Source organism: Pelobates fuscus, chromosome 1 (genome assembly GCF_036172605.1).
Source record: "Pelobates fuscus isolate aPelFus1 chromosome 1, aPelFus1.pri, whole genome shotgun sequence".
In the NCBI taxonomy this organism is placed as follows: Eukaryota; Metazoa; Chordata; class Amphibia; order Anura; family Pelobatidae; genus Pelobates; species Pelobates fuscus.
In genome coordinates this window covers 372,435,946-372,457,052 of record NC_086317.1, presented here as the reverse complement: position 1 = coordinate 372,457,052, position 21,107 = coordinate 372,435,946, and the positions used below count along the sequence as shown (strand labels likewise).

The window sequence follows — 21,107 nt, the reverse complement described above, 5'->3', positions numbered from 1 at the left end:
AAGAAGGCTTTGATGAGTGCCCCAGCATTAGGTCTACCTGATCACACACGACCATTCTACCTGTATGTACATGAGCAAAGAAGAATGGCTGTGGGAGTATTGACACAGTACTTGGGATCATGGCAAAGACCTGTTGCATACATGTCTAAGCAACTGGATGTAGTGGCCAGCGGACTTCCACCTTGTCTAAGAGCCGTAGCTGCAGCCGCTCTGCTAGTAGCTGAAGCCGATAAACTCACTCTGGGTCAAGAACTTTATGTACGAGTCCCACATGCAGTACAGACGTTGTTGGATTATAAAGGAAATCATTGGTTTAGTAACAGCCGTATGACCAAGTATCAAGCAATGTTGTGTGAAAACCCAAGAGTGCATTTAGAGACTGTAAACACCTTAAATACAGCTACCCTTTTGCCACAACCTACTGAAAGTCAACATGATTGTTTGGAAGTAATGGATGAAGTATTTTCAAGTAGACCCGATCTTCGTGATTTTCCCATCCAGAACCCCGATGTTCAATATTACACCGACGGCAGTAGTTATGTGAAAGAAGGGATCCGCTATGCAGGATATGCAGTAACAACAATAGACAAGGTGATAGAAGCTCGGCCACTGGCAAAAGGAACATCAGCACAAAAGGCAGAATTGATAGCACTGACACGAGCGTTACAATTGGCTGAAGGTTTAAGAGTGAACATCTACACGGACTCCAAGTATGCGTTTTTAACCACTCATGCCCACGGAGCTTTGTATAAAGAAAGAGGACTATTGAATTCAGAAGGCAAAGAAATCAAGTATGCAGCTGAAATCCTACAACTATTGGAAGCAGTGTGGGAGCCGAGAGAAGTCGGTATTATACATTGTCGAGCGCATCTGAGAGGAGATGGTGATGTAACCAAAGGAAATCGGATGGCAGATAGTGCAGCTAAGCGTGCCGCTGAATCGGGAAGACAGGAGTATGTGGGGCATATAGCTGCTCTTATACCAACTCCACTGTCTCAATGGACTCCAGTTTATACAGCTCAAGAAGATGAGTGGTTAAAGACTGAACCTGGAAAGTATTTGGAGAACAAATGGTGTCAGTTAGAAGATGGAAGAATAGTCATTCCAGCATCACTAGCGGTAGAAATTGTCCAAAACTATCACAACGGGACACATTCTGGGAGAGACAGCACAGAAGAATCTCTCAGAAAACATTTCTACATACCAAGATTGTCCAACTTGACTCGGGCCATTGTACGAAGATGTGTAACGTGTGCTAAAAATAATGCAAGGCAAGGACCAGTAAAGCCACCAGGAGTCCAGTTTATGGGGGGACTCCCCATGTCCGATTTACAAATTGACTATACAGTGATGCCTAAATCGGGTGGACATCGCTACCTGCTGGTAGTTGTGTGTACCTATTCAGGCTGGGTAGAAGCATGTCCTACTCGTACGGAGAAAGCAGGAGAAGTTGTGAGATTCCTGTTACGAGAAATAATACCCCGATATGGACTACCCTGCTCTATAGGATCGGACAATGGTCCAGCTTTTGTTCATCAGTGCCTACAACAACTGACTCATATGCTTGGTATAAAGTGGAGGCTTCATACGGCATATAGACCCCAGAGTTCTGGTAAGGTAGAGAGAATGAATAGAACTATTAAGAATCAGTTGGCTAAAATGTGTCAGGAAACCCAACTTAAGTGGAACGTTCTCTTACCCATAGCTCTATTGCGAATCCGCAGTACACCTACCAGAAGGATGGGCCTCTCTCCTTTTGAGATCATGTATGGGCGACCACCTCCCGTACTTGGTAACTTAAGGGGGGATTTGAGTCAGTTGGGAGAAGGAATTACCCGGCAGCAGGTTGTAGAGTTGGGTAAGACTATGGAGGAGGTACAGAAATGGGTACAAGATAGATTACCTGTGAATATTTATCCCCCAGTTCATAGTTACCACCCAGGAGACCAAGTGTGGATTAAAGAGTGGAATAATGTACCGTTAGGGCCCAAGTGGAGAGGTCCTTATGTTGTTCTTTTGTCTACCCCTACAGCGATAAAAGTAGCCGAAGTGACTCCGTGGATACATCACTCCAGGGTTAAACCAGCAGCAGTCGATTCTTGGCAAGTTACAGCAGATCCAGAGAATCCCTGCAAGATCCGGTTAAAGCGCACGACTCAGTCGGAGTGACGAGGAACCTTGTGGATTACAAATTTTATTGTTTCAGAGATTTGGTAAGTGAGTGAGAAGGCCATAATAAAGCCTGTCCGCTCACCGACGTATAGTATATAAGCCAGGAAAAGTCTCGAAGGGACCCCTGTGAAGACGAGCAGAACTCCATTCCCTGCAGCCCTTACATCCTGGAAGCTGAGGTTCCTTCGCACGGACGAAGACTGAGGATGACGACGAAAGATGTGTTTATGATAATGTTTATTTATGTGTATTTTTATATTCAGGAAGGTAGAGGTACCGACACTCCTAGCTGTGAGGTATGCATTAAGACTACAAGAACAGGTAACCATATTTCCCAAACCCTAATTTGGCATTCACAATACGAGTGTAAAGGAGATGTATCAAGATGTAGATACCTAAATATAGTATATAGTGTGTGCCATTTAGGAGTAGGAGAACCTAAGTGCTTCAGTCCAGAGTATCAACCTCGTACAATTTGGTTGATTCTCAGGAATGGAGATCCTCAGGGGACCCTAATTAATAAGACGGTATTAGAATCCGTACATTCTTCGGGTGTTCTGCTATTTAATGCGTGTAAGGCAATATCAAGTGGTAGAAAGCCGTGGAATGTATGTGGGGATCTTAGATGGGAGAGGACGTATGGGTCTAACGATAAATATATTTGTCCCAGTAGTAAAAATAAATATGTGAGTCCTAGATGCCCAAATAGAGATTATAACTTTTGCCCATATTGGTCTTGTGTGGGGTGGGCGACTTGGGGACAGACAGTAGACAAGGACATGATTGTGACTAAGTTGCCTACCAGCCCATATTGTAAGTCTATGGAATGCAATCCAGTCCATATACTTATAAATAACCCCGACAAGTTCTTAGATAAATATGGTAATTTATTTGGGTTTCAAATATATGGGACGGGTTTAGATCCTGGGACAGTATTGTTTATAGGGATAGAGACTGATACGGTATCCTCCCAGACTCATCAAGTATACCATTCCTTTTATGAAGAGATGAGCATAGATAATAAGATCCCCCATAATGCTAAAAACCTGTTTATTGATTTAGCCGAAAGTATTGCCGGTAGTCTTAATGTTACCAACTGCTATGTGTGTGGAGGTACTAACATGGGAGACCAATGGCCTTGGGAAGCAAAGGAGGTAATGTCCGGTTCTGAGGCAGTTGACCAATTAATATCTACACAAGCCGATTATCATATGAGTGTTAGAGGTAAATCTGAGTGGAGATTAAAGACCTCCATCATAGGTTATGTTTGCATAGCAAGGAAAGGAATGATGTATAATACTTCTGTAGGAGAATTAACTTGTCTAGGGCAAAAAGCTTATGATGATGATACGAAGAATACAACTTGGTGGTCGGCTTCAAATGTCTCAGAACCATCCAACCCGTTTGCTAGATACGCCAATTTAAAGGATGTGTGGTTTGACCTATCCATCACATCTAACTGGAGAGCCCCAGCAAATTTGTACTGGATCTGTGGTAAGAAAGCCTATTCGGAGTTGCCACAGGACTGGGAAGGGGCATGTGTGTTGGGTATGCTCAAACCATCCTTCTTCTTGTTACCTATTGAAACAGGTGAGACTTTAGGTGTTAAAGTGTATGATGTGAATCATAGGAAGAAAAGGGGACCCATAGAGATAGGCGCCTGGGAAGATAATGAATGGCCTCCCCAGCGTATTATAGATTACTATGGGCCAGCCACGTGGGCAGAGGACGGTACCTTTGGTTATAGAACCCCAATTTATATGCTCAACCGTATTATAAGATTACAGGCGGTGGTTGAGATCATTACTAACGAGACATCACAAGCGCTCAATCTTCTAGCGAAGCATAATACCAGGATGAGGACAGCAGTATACCAAAATAGATTAGCCTTGGATTACCTTTTGGCAGTAGAGGGAGTTGTATGTGGGAAGTTTAACCTGAGCAATTGCTGTCTTCAAATAGATGACGAAGGGCAAGCAATAGCTGAGCTTACTAGCCACATGGTTAAACTAGCGCATGTGCCTACTCAGGTATGGAAAGGGTATAATCCAAGTAGTTGGTTTGGTAGCTGGTATGAGTGGTTTGGAGGGCTTAAGGCAGTGGTAGGTGGAGTCCTACTAATTTTAATGTTGTGTCTACTCCTGCCGTGTCTTATACCCTTAGTAGTTAGGTCTGTGCAAAGCCTGATAGAAAATATAGCAGAGAGGAAGGCTGCTGCACAGATAATGGCAATTTATAAATATAAGGCTCTAGATCAGGGAGAACCAATGCAGGAAGATGAGTGTTGAAGATTCACATCATAAGATAAGTCTGGTCTGGTTCAAGGTAACTTGCGGTGTATGCAAACCAAGGTTAAGTGATGCCTCAAGTAATTGTGAAATAGCAAGAGGCATCAAAGGGGGGAATGTGGTGGAATCTCGGTAAAAATAAATTTAGTAGGCCGAGATTACCACGTGGCATGTGTACGTGCATATGCTGACGTATCGATCAGTTGGTTGCACGAGGCAAGATACGATCAGTAGTGTACGGAGCATGTGCAAGAATACAGGATGTAGTATTCCCCTCCTCCATTGTGCTGGACAGGCCATGCGGTCAAGCAGGAAGTTAATTCTTATTTGTATTGATTGGTCAAGAGAATGTGCGGGTGGAGCTTAATATGGGAGGAGTTATATGCCTATATAAGGAGCCTGCACTATTGTCCGGGGCTCAGAACTTGCTGTATTTTGGTGACACTAGTCCCTCTGAGTCCCGATCGGTGATCCAATAAAGAATCTCTTCCTTCCTGAAGAAACCTGTGTCCATCTCTCTGTGCTTGGCTTCCGTCAGTTTCTCCGGTATCAATTACATGCTAGAGGGAGTGGGGTAAAGGTAAGGATGGTATAAGGGAAGTAGATTTGTAAAATAATATTCACTGAAGACTTAGTGTGTTTTTTTTTTTAAATGACAGTTGCAGGAGAGGAATCAGTTGGGAGCCATTAACAGTTTAATTGATAAGCTTTTGTGAAAAAGTGAGTTTTTAATGATTTTTTTGAAGGAGTGGAGACTGGGTGAGCGTCCAACGGAAAACGGAAGAGAGTTCCACAGGAACGGTGCAGCCCTAAAGAAGTGTTCAAGTGTTAAAGTCAATACTTTGAAGTCCTTTAACATGCCTACCTTAATTTGATTAACTTGTGTGTATGTTGCTTGTGTTATGTATGAGTGCTGCAGCTGCTCTGTAGGGTTGTAATTCTGAATATGTGGAATGTGTTATAATGTGTGTGTACTTGAGCAGTTTGTGGTATTGTAATATTTGTGGTACAACTACAATGGACACTGTCAGGACACATAGTTACACATTACCACATACAGTGCTAGAACATTAACAGTGCTTTTATTTACAGTCACCCACCTTTTTGCTTACTATTTAGCAGGTGGAGGGTGGCGTGCTTGAGGTTCGGTAAGAACCAGTCTGACCAGGTACAGGGCAATGGAAGGTGCTACAGTAGGCTACTCTCCTACTGCATGGTTTCCTTCACAAGCACTCAGAAGAAGTGATCTGATATCAGTTCCTCCTAGCAATATCATGAGTGAATTAAAGGCTGCCTTTCACTGCCCGCTGCAAAAGAGCACAATCAGATATTTGAAGAAGTCCTACTGGGATCTCTCGGTCAGGCCAGCTTCAGGAGAGATCCTCAGATCTCCCCAGCCTGTTTGTGTCTGGCAGGCTTGCAAGCCATGCATGGCATGTGTGCCATTGGTTGCTAACCCCTGATCTAGATCCTTATCTACAGTCCCTGCTGATTATATTTATATACAGGAAACGTCTCCGCCTCACTTTTTCTCACAGGAATGTCTCCTGCAAAATATTTTCTACATATTGGGGACTTACATTTTTTTTGTCAATCAGTATAAATAAAGGTATACTTACTAGACTATACATATCAGAGTAGCAGTGCCCACTATTTTAGCAAACACGGATCACATTTTACTTTAATTTTAAATTGTGCACATACTGTGTAACATATTATTATTTTTATATAGCACCAACAAATTCCGTAGTGCTTTACAGTGGGTGGACTAACAAACATGTAATTGTAACCAGACAGGAACAGAGGGGTTGAGGAGGACCCTGGTCAATGAGATTATGTGGTGGAATCTCGGTAAAAATAAATTTAGTAGGCCGAGATTACCACGTGGCATGTGTACGTGCATATGCTGACGTATCGATCAGTTGGTTGCACGAGGCAAGATACGATCAGTAGTGTACGGAGCATGTGCAAGAATACAGGATGTAGTATTCCCCTCCTCCATTGTGCTGGACAGGCCATGCGGTCAAGCAGGAAGTTAATTCTTATTTGTATTGATTGGTCAAGAGAATGTGCGGGTGGAGCTTAATATGGGAGGAGTTATATGCCTATATAAGGAGCCTGCACTATTGTCCGGGGCTCAGAACTTGCTGTATTTTGGTGACACTAGTCCCTCTGAGTCCCGATCGGTGATCCAATAAAGAATCTCTTCCTTCCTGAAGAAACCTGTGTCCATCTCTCTGTGCTTGGCTTCCGTCAGTTTCTCCGGTATCAATTACATGCTAGAGGGAGTGGGGTAAAGGTAAGGATGGTATAAGGGAAGTAGATTTGTAAAATAATATTCACTGAAGACTTAGTGTGTTTTTTTTTTTAAATGACAGTTGCAGGAGAGGAATCAGTTGGGAGCCATTAACAGTTTAATTGATAAGCTTTTGTGAAAAAGTGAGTTTTTAATGATTTTTTTGAAGGAGTGGAGACTGGGTGAGCGTCCAACGGAAAACGGAAGAGAGTTCCACAGGAACGGTGCAGCCCTAAAGAAGAGGCAGAGCCAGAGAAAGAAACACTTAAAGAGTGCTGGGAGAGGTAGGAGAAAGACCAGGAGAGAGCAATATCTCGTAGACTGAGATTACGGAGGATGAGAAGAAGTGATGATCAACAGTGTCAAAAGCAGCAGAAAGGTCAAAGTGAATTAGGATAGAATAGTGACCACAAGATTTTGCAGTGAGTAGATCATTGGATACTTTGGTCAGAGCTGTTTCCACAAAACACTGTGCACGGAAACCAGACAGAAGTGGGTTGAGCAGAGAGATGGACTCCGGGAAGACTGTCAATCTCACATGCCAGGAATCAGACTTTCTTGCAGCAATAATGGGGCTGGAAAGTTTGGAAATCAGGCTGGGAAAAATAAGATATGTGAGGGTCATATAGGCTTGCAAAAAAGCTGAGGGAGGGGGATATGCATCTAAGCACAGAGATGAGGGGATGGTTTTTCAAACAAAAACAAAACATTTTAGATTATATCAATAACAGAAGGAAGGGTTCAGAGGGCAGAATTCAGAGGGGGAAATATAGATATGCATGTACAGTATCTCACAAAAGTGAAAACACCCCTTACATTTTTGTAAATATTTTATTATATCTTTTCATGTGACAACACTGAAGAAATGAAACTCTGCTACAATGTAAAGTAGTATAACTGTGTAAATCTTCTGTCTCCTCGAAATAACTCAACACACAGACATTAATGTCTAAACCGTTGGCAACAAAAGTGAGTACACCCCTAAGTGGAAATGTCCAAATTGGGCCCAATTAGCCATTTTCCCTCCCTGGTGTCATGTCACTCATTAGTGTTACAAGGTCTCAGGTGTGAATGGAGAGCAGGTGTGTTAAATACTGTGTTATCGCTTTCTTGTTGCAAGAAAATTTGGTTTTGTCACATGAAAAGATATAATAAAATATTTACAAAAATGTGAGGGGTGTACTCACTTTTGTGAGATACTGTATGTGAATAAAACAAGTACATACAGGGCTGGTAAAACTACACTTTAGCATTACATACAAGACATAAATGTAAGAAAATATGCAATGCACCCAGGATATATCAAATAAAGTAAGTTTACAGGATGGTTAAATTATAATGAAATGATAGTGTGCAGGATAGAGTCTTAGTGTGCAGGATAGAGTCAATCACAGTGCTTCCCCATAGGATTGGCTGAGACTGACAAGGAGGCAGATCAGGGGTAGAGCCAGCATGATTTAAACACAGCCCTGGCCAATCAGCATCTCCTCATAGAGATGAATTGAATCAATTAATCTCTATGAGGAAAGTTCAGTGTCTGCATGCAGAGGGAGGAGATACTGAATGTTTGGATGCATTTTAGGCAGCCATGACCCAGGAAGCATCTCTAACAGCTATCTGAGGAGTGGCCAGTGAAGTTATCACTAGGCTGTAATGTAAACACTGCATTTTCTCTGAAAAGACAGTGTTTACATCAAAAAGCCTGAAGGCAATGATTCTACTCACCAGAACACATTCAATAAGCTGTAGTTATTCGGGTGACTATAGTGTCCCTTTAAGGGTAACACTGCTTATTGAATGGCACTTTTCCCATAGACCTTGGTGAGGAAATTGCTATTCAGTAAGCAGAGTAAACCATTACTCTGCTACTTGTATCTGGGATACAGAATAATCTTGTAACTTGTGCTTTGTAATGCTAATCATGTACTCCATATTACCTCTCTCCAACCCCCCTATTCAATAAATCCTTCATTTTCCATTATAAATGCAAGTATTCATTGAGATCCCTTTAACATGGCATCCAAACAAAACAAAATTAAGCCACAATAATGGGATGCTCTGAGGGATTCCTGATGACATCTCTAACTCTTCTTCATATAGATAAAATTACATTACATGAAAAGCTTCCAGAACAGCTATGGGAGACTTTTAAATATGATGCTTCTACAGGATTCCAAAACTGTAACACATTAATGCTTTCCTGTCAAATGATGTAATATGTCCTTCATGTCATCGTGTACCTAAAGGGTCATAGTGGAATTATTCCTACATTCAGATTTGTACCATCAGGGACAGTATCTTTCCATGTTTATGACAGAGCCCCTACAAGTAAACACCATAAAGAACTGGATGCCACTTATAGGCCTTATAGACACTATGTTACCTTCATTCAAACTTCATTTACAGACATGGTGGTAAATATCAGAGGAGAATCTATCACTATATCTGTATAGGAAGTTCAAATAAAAGTGACATTGTGTGTATGGCCTACAAGTGGAGTCTGCTTTATTTATGACAGTCTCCTACTGGGGTTTATTGCCCCTATGGCAATTCCACAAGTTCCAACATATCTTAAGGTGTGATTCATTTTACATTTCAGAACATGCTTTTTCCGAAACAACCTTCAAATATTAAATTTATCTATCTGTATCTTTTTATACCCTGGGCTTCTCTCTGTCATCTGGGGCCCGGAAGAGCAGTGTGCATTGCGACACACAGTGTTTAAAATTCTGTGTCTGGATGTTTGTGTAATGTCATAAATTAAGGTGATCCTTCCAAGAAAGCAAGGATGGCGGGGTCTGAAAAGACATGTACATCCCGCAAAATGGTCCTAATGTAATGACACAATATGGAAGGTTACATGTTCTTTTTCTCGTTTCTATTAATAAGTCTAAGCTTTCTGAGTGCCGTAGTTAACAGACTGAATTTTCTGAAAAACATCCCTGTTTAAAAAATACTAATTTAATTAGAAATAAGCTGGTAGTTGCCATACTCTGTCTTTAAAATGTCCATGGCCATCACTGGACAGCACCGCTCTATGTAAACTTAGGTGTAAGAGTTATATGCTGGTTGAACTTTGTGGCTTGGAACATTTACCTAATAGACGGTTGGACTTATTGCCAAGAAATCTGCTAAAGAAACAATCGTTGATTTTTATTTTCTGGGCTTAAAGCCAAAACTAGTAGGAGCATACACAAGGCTGCTAGTGGCAACATCTCTGATTAAAAGAGTTAAGGCTTAATAAAATTATATTCAGCTTTGCTATGCCTCTGTGTCCATATTCCATTGTGTAAATCTGTAAAAAAAATAGGTTTTGGAGCCAGCAGAAGGAAGGACGCCAATAATACATTCTGTACTAATCTAACAAACTCAAGGGCTAGCACTCTGAGAGTCCTGATGGAATATGCATATAAAATACACTTAATATGTTCTATTTTACAATATTATAACAAATGACATGACAGAAATCATCTCTATACCATTTTGCAAAAATGATTTTTTTTTACTAATAATATATACCAAATACAATTAAAATAAACAAACATACAGGCAAAGAGTCAGTAACTTGCTGATGCTGACTAAAACCACTTACTGTAAAACAACAAATGTAGGATTCCAAACAGCCAAATGAGATCTTATGTGACAGCAAATATTGAGATGGGGTTGAAACATTTTGTTTAAATGCAGATCAAATTATCTTAAAAATATTGTTTACTAGTAAATATTAGCCTGCGATGCAAGACTGTACCGTTATTGCTCTGCAGCACCAGTGGTACACACTGATGTATAATGCTTTGCATTGTTCATGTGCCCTAAACTGTTGGGATGGACCTTTGTGAGCACGCACCATCAACTTTGGAATGAAGAGTATGCTGGGTGTCAGATAGAGAGGATATAATAGGAGCAGTGTAATATCATTCTACACAAAGAGAAAGAAACATATCTATAAGACAGCAAGCTTTGGCTAATCCAATAGCACAGTACCTAATAGAATCGGCAGGAATAGTAGAAAAGACCAAAGCAGGCAGTTCAGCTTAAATGTAAATAATACTTAAGTAGATGTTGATAAGCTGGGTATAAAAATAAGAGAGATATTGTAGCTGGGTAAGAAATGTACAGGATAAAACTCTGAAAGAATCAAGTTACCGGTATGTATTTTTGGTGTTGTTTGGATTTATGGACAATGCAACTCAATTTATGTGGGTGGCTTTTTATAAGGATTACTCAGTGGTTGGTGTGTTAAGAAACAACGCAGGCTGGAACACTGTTATTATTGCTCACATGCCACCTCTTGGTGGCATGCGTTCTCAAGATGCATCCAGCAAGGACAGCAAAATATTATGCATGCAACTCTGCAGGGACCGTATCACAAAATAATATAATTTCTGTAACCAAACTAGACCAATTCAGAGAGTTTGAGATAAGTGGAGAGACTAGCAGTGGGTCTCCTTCATTGCTGGTCCAGGCCAAATGTATCATATCCTTTATTGGGCCAGGGTCCACTTCATGCGTTTGGTGGAATGTTTTTAGTGCAGGCTGTGGGCTCAAAACATTGTAACATATGTCCTCTGGTCACTTTCTTCAATAACTATGACTATTTGCACTTAGCATGTGGACATAAAAATATACTCCACGGAATGCTGCATTCATTAATGACACAGAGAAAGGCTCAAACCTGAAATGTCAGTAAAATAGGCCTGTGGGAGGGGAAGAGAATGATATATTGGTTCATATACCAGAAACGGGCATCTTACTTACAGCTCTCAACTAAGGTAGATAATATAAATTATATAGGTCTTTTCAGTGTTCAGTGTAGTATTCGTTACCAAACAGTTCAACATAAAATACCAACAGGTCAAGAATTAGGATTTCCAGCTGTGTTCTAGTAGGTTTATTGATGAGACATGGACATTGTGTGTGCATGAGGGTATATTTGGAAACAACTATGGTATACAGCAGAATTAAATATTGAGCCTTCGATAACCATCCTCGTTCACACATGGAAAATCAGGGTCAGTGTTTATATCATTAAAAATAAAAACAAACAAAAAACACACCCAAATACAGCAACAACAACAAAAAAAAAAGAGGAAGAAACACACACAAACATACAATTGACAAGAGGATGGATATATGGACAAATAGAGAAACTCATTCAACACAGTTCTCTCTAGAAGGAAAAGAGGGGAATAGGAGACAGAAGACTGTACATACAAACTATAAACGCACACAATATTAAACATTCCCAAAAGCAAATACCAGAACGACAGTTAGGCTGACATAAATTCCATGCATGCATATTCTAGATGAAATAGAATCTTTCTGCAGTGGAAGGATAGAAGGTGACAGTAATTTTCAAGTCTTAATGGGTTTCATTGCTCGTTGCTGTGTGATTTCATCAACAAATGTCTCTACATGCGGCATTTTAAACATGTACTGATTGCAAAAACTCTTTGAGTTGCTTAATAATTTGTTGTTAATAACCCAAGGAATATTTAGAAGAGAATGAAATCTTAAGAGGAACATATTAATATTTCCCCTAGTTTCAAGTTCTTTATCATTTTGCATTAAATGTGCTCTTTTATCAAATAATAAGTAGAAGACCCAATGCTTGTGAAGGAAAAATCATGTTATCTTATTATCACCCACCTTGATTACTCAATTGCTGCTGTCAATCACAAATAATTAAATGCTCCAAAAATGTATTCTTAAGCCTACCGATACTATACAAGTCAATCGACATGAGGATGTCCAGCATCTTAAAAATCACCATAAAAAAGCATTGAGTCCTATGGGGAAGGCCTGCGCATGTGCAAGGTTCTCTCTCGCAATGAGACTGAGCCAACACCTAGGGACTTCGGCATTGGAATAAGGTAAGTGAAAAAAAGGTTTTTTTTAATCCTTTCATCACTGAGGTGGGGAGGGGAAAAGAGCGGCAGAGGGGCACTATAGTATTAGGAATACATTATATTCCTAACACAATAGTGTTCCTTTAAATACTACAAAGTCTTTGCACAATGGCCATGTTACCTTGTGTCTCATGTCATGTACTGTGCATGCAAAGAGAATGAAGTTTCAAAATAGAAAACAGTAACGGGTACATATTTGTGCCATGTGTTAAACCTTTGTGGATATAATTAACATGTAACTCAGCCAATAGTAATCAATGGTGTAATTACTTAATTACTTAGAACATTCCATAGATATGGTCTCTAAGCCCAAACTGGTATGTAATAAACCCATAAACCATCAGTAGTCTATAATAGCTTCATCACTTAAATAGAGAATTGATACAGTTATAGCAGAAACTAATGGCTCATGTATGCGAGAAAGTAGCTTCCACCGAGAACTCGGCGCATAACAAAGTAAAACATGACATTATAAGTATTTTAACCTGATATTCATTTTTAAACAATAAAAGACCCTTTCAAACTTTGTAGACAAATAACACATCCTGAATGGGTCTGGTGGGGCATCACACAAACCATATATCATAGGACATATACTGTTGCCAACAAAGAACATTTCGAGCATTACATTTGGGCAGATCTAGATTGATCTAGATGATCATACTTGGCCTTAGGCAGGTTACCAGTTTAAGACTCTCAATTATGGCCATGTGATCAGGCTGGGCTCTGTGATCTGGCTGGGGCCTGATGAAACACCCACACTTATTTACCTTTCTATTGTGGGAAATTTAGCTGTAGGTAGGATGAAATAAGAGTAAATATTAGGCAAACAGCTATTGTTTTGCCTAGAGCAAAATATGTGTATGGCCAGTACAGAAGGATAGAAAGACCCAGCTGAAGTTCAGAGAAGTATGAAAGACTGAAAGGGGCCCGTGCATACAATATACAAACATGCTTATGTATGAGCAATTTCCTGTTTTACTGAGACTACCTTTATAGCTGTTCTAACTGACAGGAAACTATCTGTGGTTTGACAATGACAGCATCATCCATTTTTAGATACATTTACATATACCATCGGCTAAAAGCCACCCCTGAGAGGTAAAGGATGAGTGGTTTAACAGCCGTTATTTCCAGTCATCCAATTATAGGATAAATAGTTTAACCAAATCAAGTATTAGAGGAAGAATAACAGAGTGTTAATGTAACCAGTAAACATGCAAAAGAAAAAAAAAATCCACGTAATAAGTGGATACATCAGCTAGAGGGAAGATATCAATAACAAGCGAACGGCTAATAGTGTGGAACACAGTAGACGAATCAAGCAAAATTAGAATAGACAACTGATTCCTACTAATAGCTTGCAAAATCAAATATTGAACAATGGGGAGGATAGTTTCTCTTGCAAAGAACTGAAGTCAAATTGAATTTGAAACATAATAGAGAGGATTTATTGGAATGAGTGTCATTATTTTTAGTTATCTGAATGTTATTAAAGAGAAGACAATAGAGAGGGACAAATGAGGGACACATTAAAAAAAATCATGAGATATGAGATACAGATGGAAAAATTAATATTAATGGTGTTAAGTACTTATGCTAAATAACTTGACTCAGATTGAAAGATGCATTAAAATATATATAAAAAAAAGTAAAAATATGAAATGTTAAGTTGCTAATGTGGAAAATGAGTAATACAATGTTAGCCTGTCCTTGCTAAGTAGAAGGAGTTCTGTATATAGTACTAAGTTAAGTTCTCTTCTGTGCAATATTCTAGCCCTGACGTTCACACATGTGTAGGTAAAAAAATATCCCAGGCTTCCTCTTAATCCCACATGAAAGACAAGGTGTGAAAATACATAATGGGTGTGTGCTAAGAAATCACAGGTGCCCCAGGGATCTCTAGTAACTATAGACTAGACCGGGTCCCCAACCCAGTTTTTATGGACCACCAACGGTCCAGGATTTATGTATTTCCCTTTTTTATTCAAATGGAGATACTGACAAAACCTGTACTGTTGGTGGTCCATGAGGACTGGGTTGAGGGCCGATGGACTAGAGGATGCATATAGCAGTCTTCCTGTCGCCACACCCCTTAAGCATGAGAATATTTATTAACGTAATAATGTAAGCTTGCAACATAGAACATCTAAATATCTAGCACATTTGATACAATTTTAAAACAAATTGAGAAAATACATTCCTACAAACTGGGAAAATGAATCCTCATCCTTCATGCTGGGAATTTACACATCCCGTGTCAGAAAAGGGCTACTTAACTGGTTCGTGGATTACACAATAGGGGGTATGATAGAAACATTTAAATACATAAAGGGAATCAACACAGTAAAGGAGGAGACCATATTTAAAAGAAGAAAAACTACCACAACAAGAGGACATAGTCTTAAATTAGAGGGACAAAGGTTTAAAAATAATACAGTGGGACCTCGGTTTATGAATTTAATATGTTCTCCGGGATGTTTCTTATTGCGAAAAATTTGTAAATCAAAACGCGGTTTCCCATAGGAATGCATTGATAACCAATTCATCCGTTCTGGAGGTCAGAAAAAAGTCAAAATGAACTGACATGGAAATCAACCCACAATGCGGAACACACAATAAAAGGCATGCAAACAATGAAGCTACCTTTCCACTGCTTGAGAAGTGCACCAAAAAGTCCCAAAACAACTGCAAGCAGAATGGCTACAAAACTCGATGCAAAAGCCGCTCCAACATCTCCACACTCAAAGCCACGTGCTACCCACAGGCTCCAGCATGCAGGGGGCGGTGCTATAAACCTCGCAGGTGCAATGCATACTGGGGAAACTTGCTTTGCATTGTGAAAAAAATTTGTAAACCGAGGCATTATTTTCAATAGATTTTCATTTGTAAGCCGAAAATTATGTTAACCGAGGCGTTTGTAAACCGAGGTCCCACTGTATCAGGAAGTATTACTTTATTGAGAGGGTGGTCGATGCACGGAATAGCCTTCCAGCTGAAATGGTAGAGGTTAACACAGTGAAGCAGCATGTGTGGGACAGGTATAAGGCTATCCTAGATATAAGATAAGGCCAGGGACTAGTATTTAGAAAATTGGGCAGAGTAGGTGGGCCGAATAGTTCTTGTCTGCCATCACATTCATGTTGCTCTAGGGGTAAAGACAAATTAAAAAATGTATAAATGTATAACTAAGCACATTTTCAGTTCTCCTTTTTCTTCAAGTTTGCTTAAAGGAAAACTATAGTTTTAGGAATTCAAAGCAGTATTCTTAAAACTATAGTGTCCCTAGGCCCCCCAGCCTTCCCGACACCTCCCTTCCTGGCCAATCAAAAGGTTGACAGCTACGGATGGCGAACATATGCGATGTTCGGTCCGCCAGCTATTCATCATCATTGAGTAAACTTTGACCCTGTACCTCACAGTCAGCAGACACATTCCAGCCAATCAGCAGCAGACCCTCCCTCCCAGACCCTCCCACCTCATAGACAGCATTCAATTTAGATTAATTCTGAAGCTGCATTCATTTTTTTTGTATAATTTTTTTGTGTGTGTTTGTGTTTATTATACATTATCCTCCATAGCCAGTAACCTGTGTTTATTATACATTATTCCCCCATAGCCAGTAACCTGTGTTTATTATACATTATCCTCCCATAGCCAGTAACCTGTGTTTATTATACATTATCCCTCCCATAGCCAGTAACCTGTGTTTATTATACATTATCCTCCCCATAGCCAGTAACCTGTGTTTATGATACATTATCCCCCATAGCCAGTAACCTGTGTTTATTATACATTATCCCCCCATAGCCAGTAACCTGTGTTTATTATACATTATCCCCCATAGTCGGTAACCTGTGTTTACTATACATTACCCCCCCATAGCCAATAACCTAAAGATTACTTAGTATTAGTAAATAATATGCCCCTACTCGCTATACCGCGAGTAGGGGCATGTCTAGTAAGTAGTGAGCAGCCTGTGGCTGCTCACTGTATAAAGAAAAACCTAATAACCTCCCCTCCCCCCCTTGCGCGGCTGGTGGGGGCTCCATAAATAACAATAAGGGGGGGAACCTAATGTCCTCCCCCCATGGCCCCCACCCCATAGCGGTGGGTGGGGGCCCTAAATAAAGATAGGGGGGACGACGACCTACTATCCTCCCCCCGGCCCCCACCCCTGAGCAGTGGGTGGGGGCCCTAGATAAGAATGGTAGGGGGGGACCTACCGTCCTCCCCCGCGGCCCCCACCCCTGAGCGGTGGGTGGGGGCCCAAAAAAAACAATAAGGGGGGACCTACTGTCCTCCCCCCCTGGCCCCCACCCCTGAGCGGTGGGTGGGAGCCCTAAATAAAGAGAGGGGGGGACCTACTGTCCTCCCCCCGTCCCCCACCCCCCTGAGCAGTGGGTGGGGGCCCTAGATAATAATGGTGGTGGGGGGGGCCTTCCATCCTCCCCCCGGCCCTCACCCCTGAGCGTTGGGTGGGGGCCCTAAAAAAACAATAAGGGGGGGTCTTACTGTCCCCCCCCCCCCTAGCCCCCACCCCTGAGCGGCGGGTGGGGGCACTAAATGAAACCCCCCCAATCAAGGTGACTAGGGGTCCCAAGCCCCTAGTCCCCCCCCCAACCCAAATCAAACTATCCCCTACCTACCCCCCTCACCCTAAAAATTGTGAGGGGGAAATAAAATAACTAACCTGTAAAAAATAATTAAACTTACCATTTGACGTCTTCTTTTTTCTAAAATCTTCATTTTTCAGCCCCAAAAAAGGCCAAATAAAAAGCTATCATATTCGTCGAACTTAAAATAAAAGAAAAAACCTGAGCGCAAAACAATTATCCATCTTCACCCATGGAGGGCTCCGCGCAGACTGAGCTACGCAGGGCGGGTGAAGGCTTATAAAGCCTTGCCCCGCCCTGCAATTAGGCTAAGAACACTCTGATTGGTGGGTTTAAGGCAATCAGAGTGTTCTTTGTCATTTTACACAGCGTGGGAAAGTTCTTTGGAATTTTCCCACGCTGTGTAAAATGACACAGAGCACTGTGATTGGATGGCTTGAAAACCATCCAATCACAGTGCTCTGTGTCATTTTACACAGCGTGGGGAAGTTCTTTGGAATTTTCCCACGCTGTGTAAAATGACACAGAGCACTGTGATTGGATGGTTTTCAAGCCATCCAATCACAGTGCTCTGTGTCATTTTACACAGCATGGGAAAATTCCAAAGAACTTTCCCACACTGTGTAAAATGACAAAGAGCACTCTGATTGGCTTAAACCCACCAAACAGAGTGTTCTTAGCCTAATTGCAGGGCGGGGCAAGGCTTTATAAGCCTTCACCCGCCCTGCGTAGCTCAGTCTGCGCGGAGCCCTCCATGGGTGAAGATTAATTATTTTTTTGCGCTCGGGTTTTTAATTTTATTTTAAGTTCGTCGGGTATGATGGCTTTTTATTTGGCCTTTTTTGGGGCTGAAAAATTAAGATTTTAGAAAAAAGAAGACGTCAAATGGTAAGTTTAATTTTTTTTTACAGATTAGTTATTTTATTCCCCCCTCATTTTTAGGGTGAGGGGGGTAGGTAGGGGATAGTTTGATTTGGGTGGGGGGGCTGACTAGGGGCATGGGACCCCTAGTCACTTTGATTGGGGGGGGATTTTCATTTAGGGTCCCACCCACCGCTCAGGGGTGGGGGCCGGGGGGGAGGACGGTAGGTCCCCCACCATTCTTATCTAGGGCCCCCACCCACTGCTCAGGGGTGGGGGTTGGGGGGAGGACTGTAGGTCCCCCCCTCTCTTTATTTAGGACCCCCACTCACGGCTCAGGGTTGGGGGCCAGAGGGGGGAGGACAGTAGGTCCCCCCCATTGTTTTTTTAGGGCCCCCACCCACCGCTCAGGGGTGGGGGCCGGGGGGGAGGACAGTAGGTCCCCCCCACCATTCTTATCTAGGGCTCCCACCCACTGCTCAGGGGTAGGGACTGGGGGAGGACAGTAGGTCCCCCCTTTCTTTATTTACGGCCCCCACCCACCGCTCAGGGGTGGGGGCCAAGGGGGGAGGACAGTAGGTCCCCCCTCTTATTGTTTTTATAGGGCCCCCACCCACCGCTCAGGGGTGAGGGCCAGGGGGAGGACGGTAGGTCCCCCTCACCATTCTTATCTAGGGCCCCCACCCACCGCTCAGGGGTGGGGGCCGGGGGGAACAGTAGGTCCCCCCTGATTGTTTTTTTAGGGGCCCCACCCACCACTCAGGGGTGGGGGCTGGGGGGGAGGACGGTAGGTCCCCCCCACCATTCTTTTCTAGGGCCCCCACCCACCACTCAGGGGTGGGTTCCGGAGGGGAGGACATGCATCAACTATGTAATTTTCCATGGGAGTTTTGCCATGGACCCCCCTCCGGCATGTCACAGTCCAGGTGTTAGTCCCCTTGAAACAATTTTTCCATCACTATTGTGGCCAGAAAGAGTCCCTGTGGATTTTAAAGTTTGCCTGCCTATTGAAGTCTATGGCGGTTTGCCAGGTTCGCCCGTTCGCGAACATTTGCGGAAGATCGCGTTCGCCGTTCGCGAACCGAATTTTTTTTGTTCGCGACATCACTATTGACAGCCACTAGAGATAGTCTTAACCCTGCAATGAAAACATAGCAGTTTCACAAAAAAAATATTGTTTTTACTTGCAGGGTTAACGGGTCAGGGGCACTGCACCCAGACCACTTTAATGAGATGAAGTGGTCTGGGTGCCTATAGTGTCCCTTTAATATCAATAATATTATTTATCTTAATTAACTTGAAGAAATAGGGGAAATTAGTACATTTGAACATAAATACTTTTTAGTATTTTTAAAAATGTCATTCAATATACTACCTGAATTGTATTTCCTGAGCAATTTTGAAACTAAGTACATAAACCATATAAATGTTGTCACAGATGGATGAAAGGCAGGAAACTATATACAACTCTGCATACACGATGTGTGTCCTACCATCCCCTGGAGTTTGTAGCTTTTTATCAGAACATGTCATTTTTTTTCCACATCCAACTGTGTATTATTTGCTAAAGCGGTTGAAGCTGTGCTGATTTAATGAATATTAAGACTTGGTAAATGCTTCCAAATGAGCAGTGAATTTTTAAAAAGAGTTTTTTTCTTAATGTGAACATACGGATGAAATGTTTTACTCTGCCTTTCTATGGCCAAATGATATTAAGATAAAACATGTAAGCTTTATATATATATATATATATATATATATATATATATATATATATATATATACGGCCAAATGATATTAAGATAAAACATTAATAATTATATATATATTAACATGAAACACGAATGCTTTATATATACTGTATATAGGGGTAGAGTGAGTGCTACAGCATAGTTAAAACTGCTGGTAATTTTTTTAATCTCTGAAAGATCTATTTAAAACGTACAATTTCCCACTGGGTTGTATATTTCACAGACATGCAAGTTGAGAAAATATATGCAGATGAACTGTGTAAAACAGATTATAGAGTTAATTCATTAAACTCCAAAGTAGCTGTGTGGACTATTTTTGGATTAAAAATTTAAATCAAGAATTAATTATCACAAATAGTTCGGTTTTAAACTCTGTGTATCATAAAGTTACTAAGATGAGTCCTTTAAAGTTTGGCAAATAAAATCATAGATCAAAGTAAAGAATTGTTATAAAAAAAAAGTGACGGGCCTCTTATATCTTTGTAAAGATATAAAAAAAAAAACATAGCCCACACCGGACAGTCTTGCGGCCTACAGGAAACTCTGAAGCAGAGGAGGTGCCCGACCCTCTGCTGGGACACAAGCCTGAAGGAAAAACTACAGAAGCCCTGTCACACCCCCCCCCCCCCCCACTTGGACCGGTAAGGGTTATCCTGGTCCCCGCTGGGGCAACTTACCTCCCTGCTACATCTGTTTTACAACCTGAAAATCCAGGGATCACGTGGTGAGAGCCTCATTCAGACCAGCCGAACACACAGAGCTGGGGTTGGAGGAAATGCTTCAAGGTGAGAATTGATGAAGTCTGTGAAAGGTTCTGGAGCCGACTAAGCAGCAGACCTCCCGCATCTTCTCCACTTCTCCACAAGACATGACAGAGGTACAGGTGGTTGAGCCAGCCTGCCGCACCTCTTCTAGGCTGGGGGCCTATGGGGAGTCGTATCACCCCTGCCGTCCACATGGCCAGAGAGTTCTTCACACTAAAGAGATCCCATGGGCTCATGAGTCCGCCACCAGGAGTGAGAGAATCCGCGGACACAGTGCTATGGCCCTTATCAAAGCCTGGGCTCGAGGCGACAAGCATTTCTGGCGCCATGGGACTTACCTGGCTATCTCTGGACTCACTCTGATCAAATGGAGAGGTCTTCTAAAGAGCTGGTGACATCTAGAGAGTTGACCCTGGAGGGTGTATGAAATGCCAACTCTTACCTACTACA

General features: G+C 41.7%; 1 non-coding gene across 1 annotated transcript; it reads left to right on the top strand.

Annotated features, from left to right (window-relative positions):
• Nucleotides 1-18,369: 18,369 nt before the first annotated feature.
• On the top strand, nucleotides 18,370-18,509 carry LOC134577049 (small Cajal body-specific RNA 11). The gene has a single exon (XR_010085914.1). It is a non-coding gene; the product is annotated as a small Cajal body-specific RNA 11 (non-coding RNA).
• The last annotated feature ends 2,598 nt before the right edge of the window (nucleotides 18,510-21,107 follow it).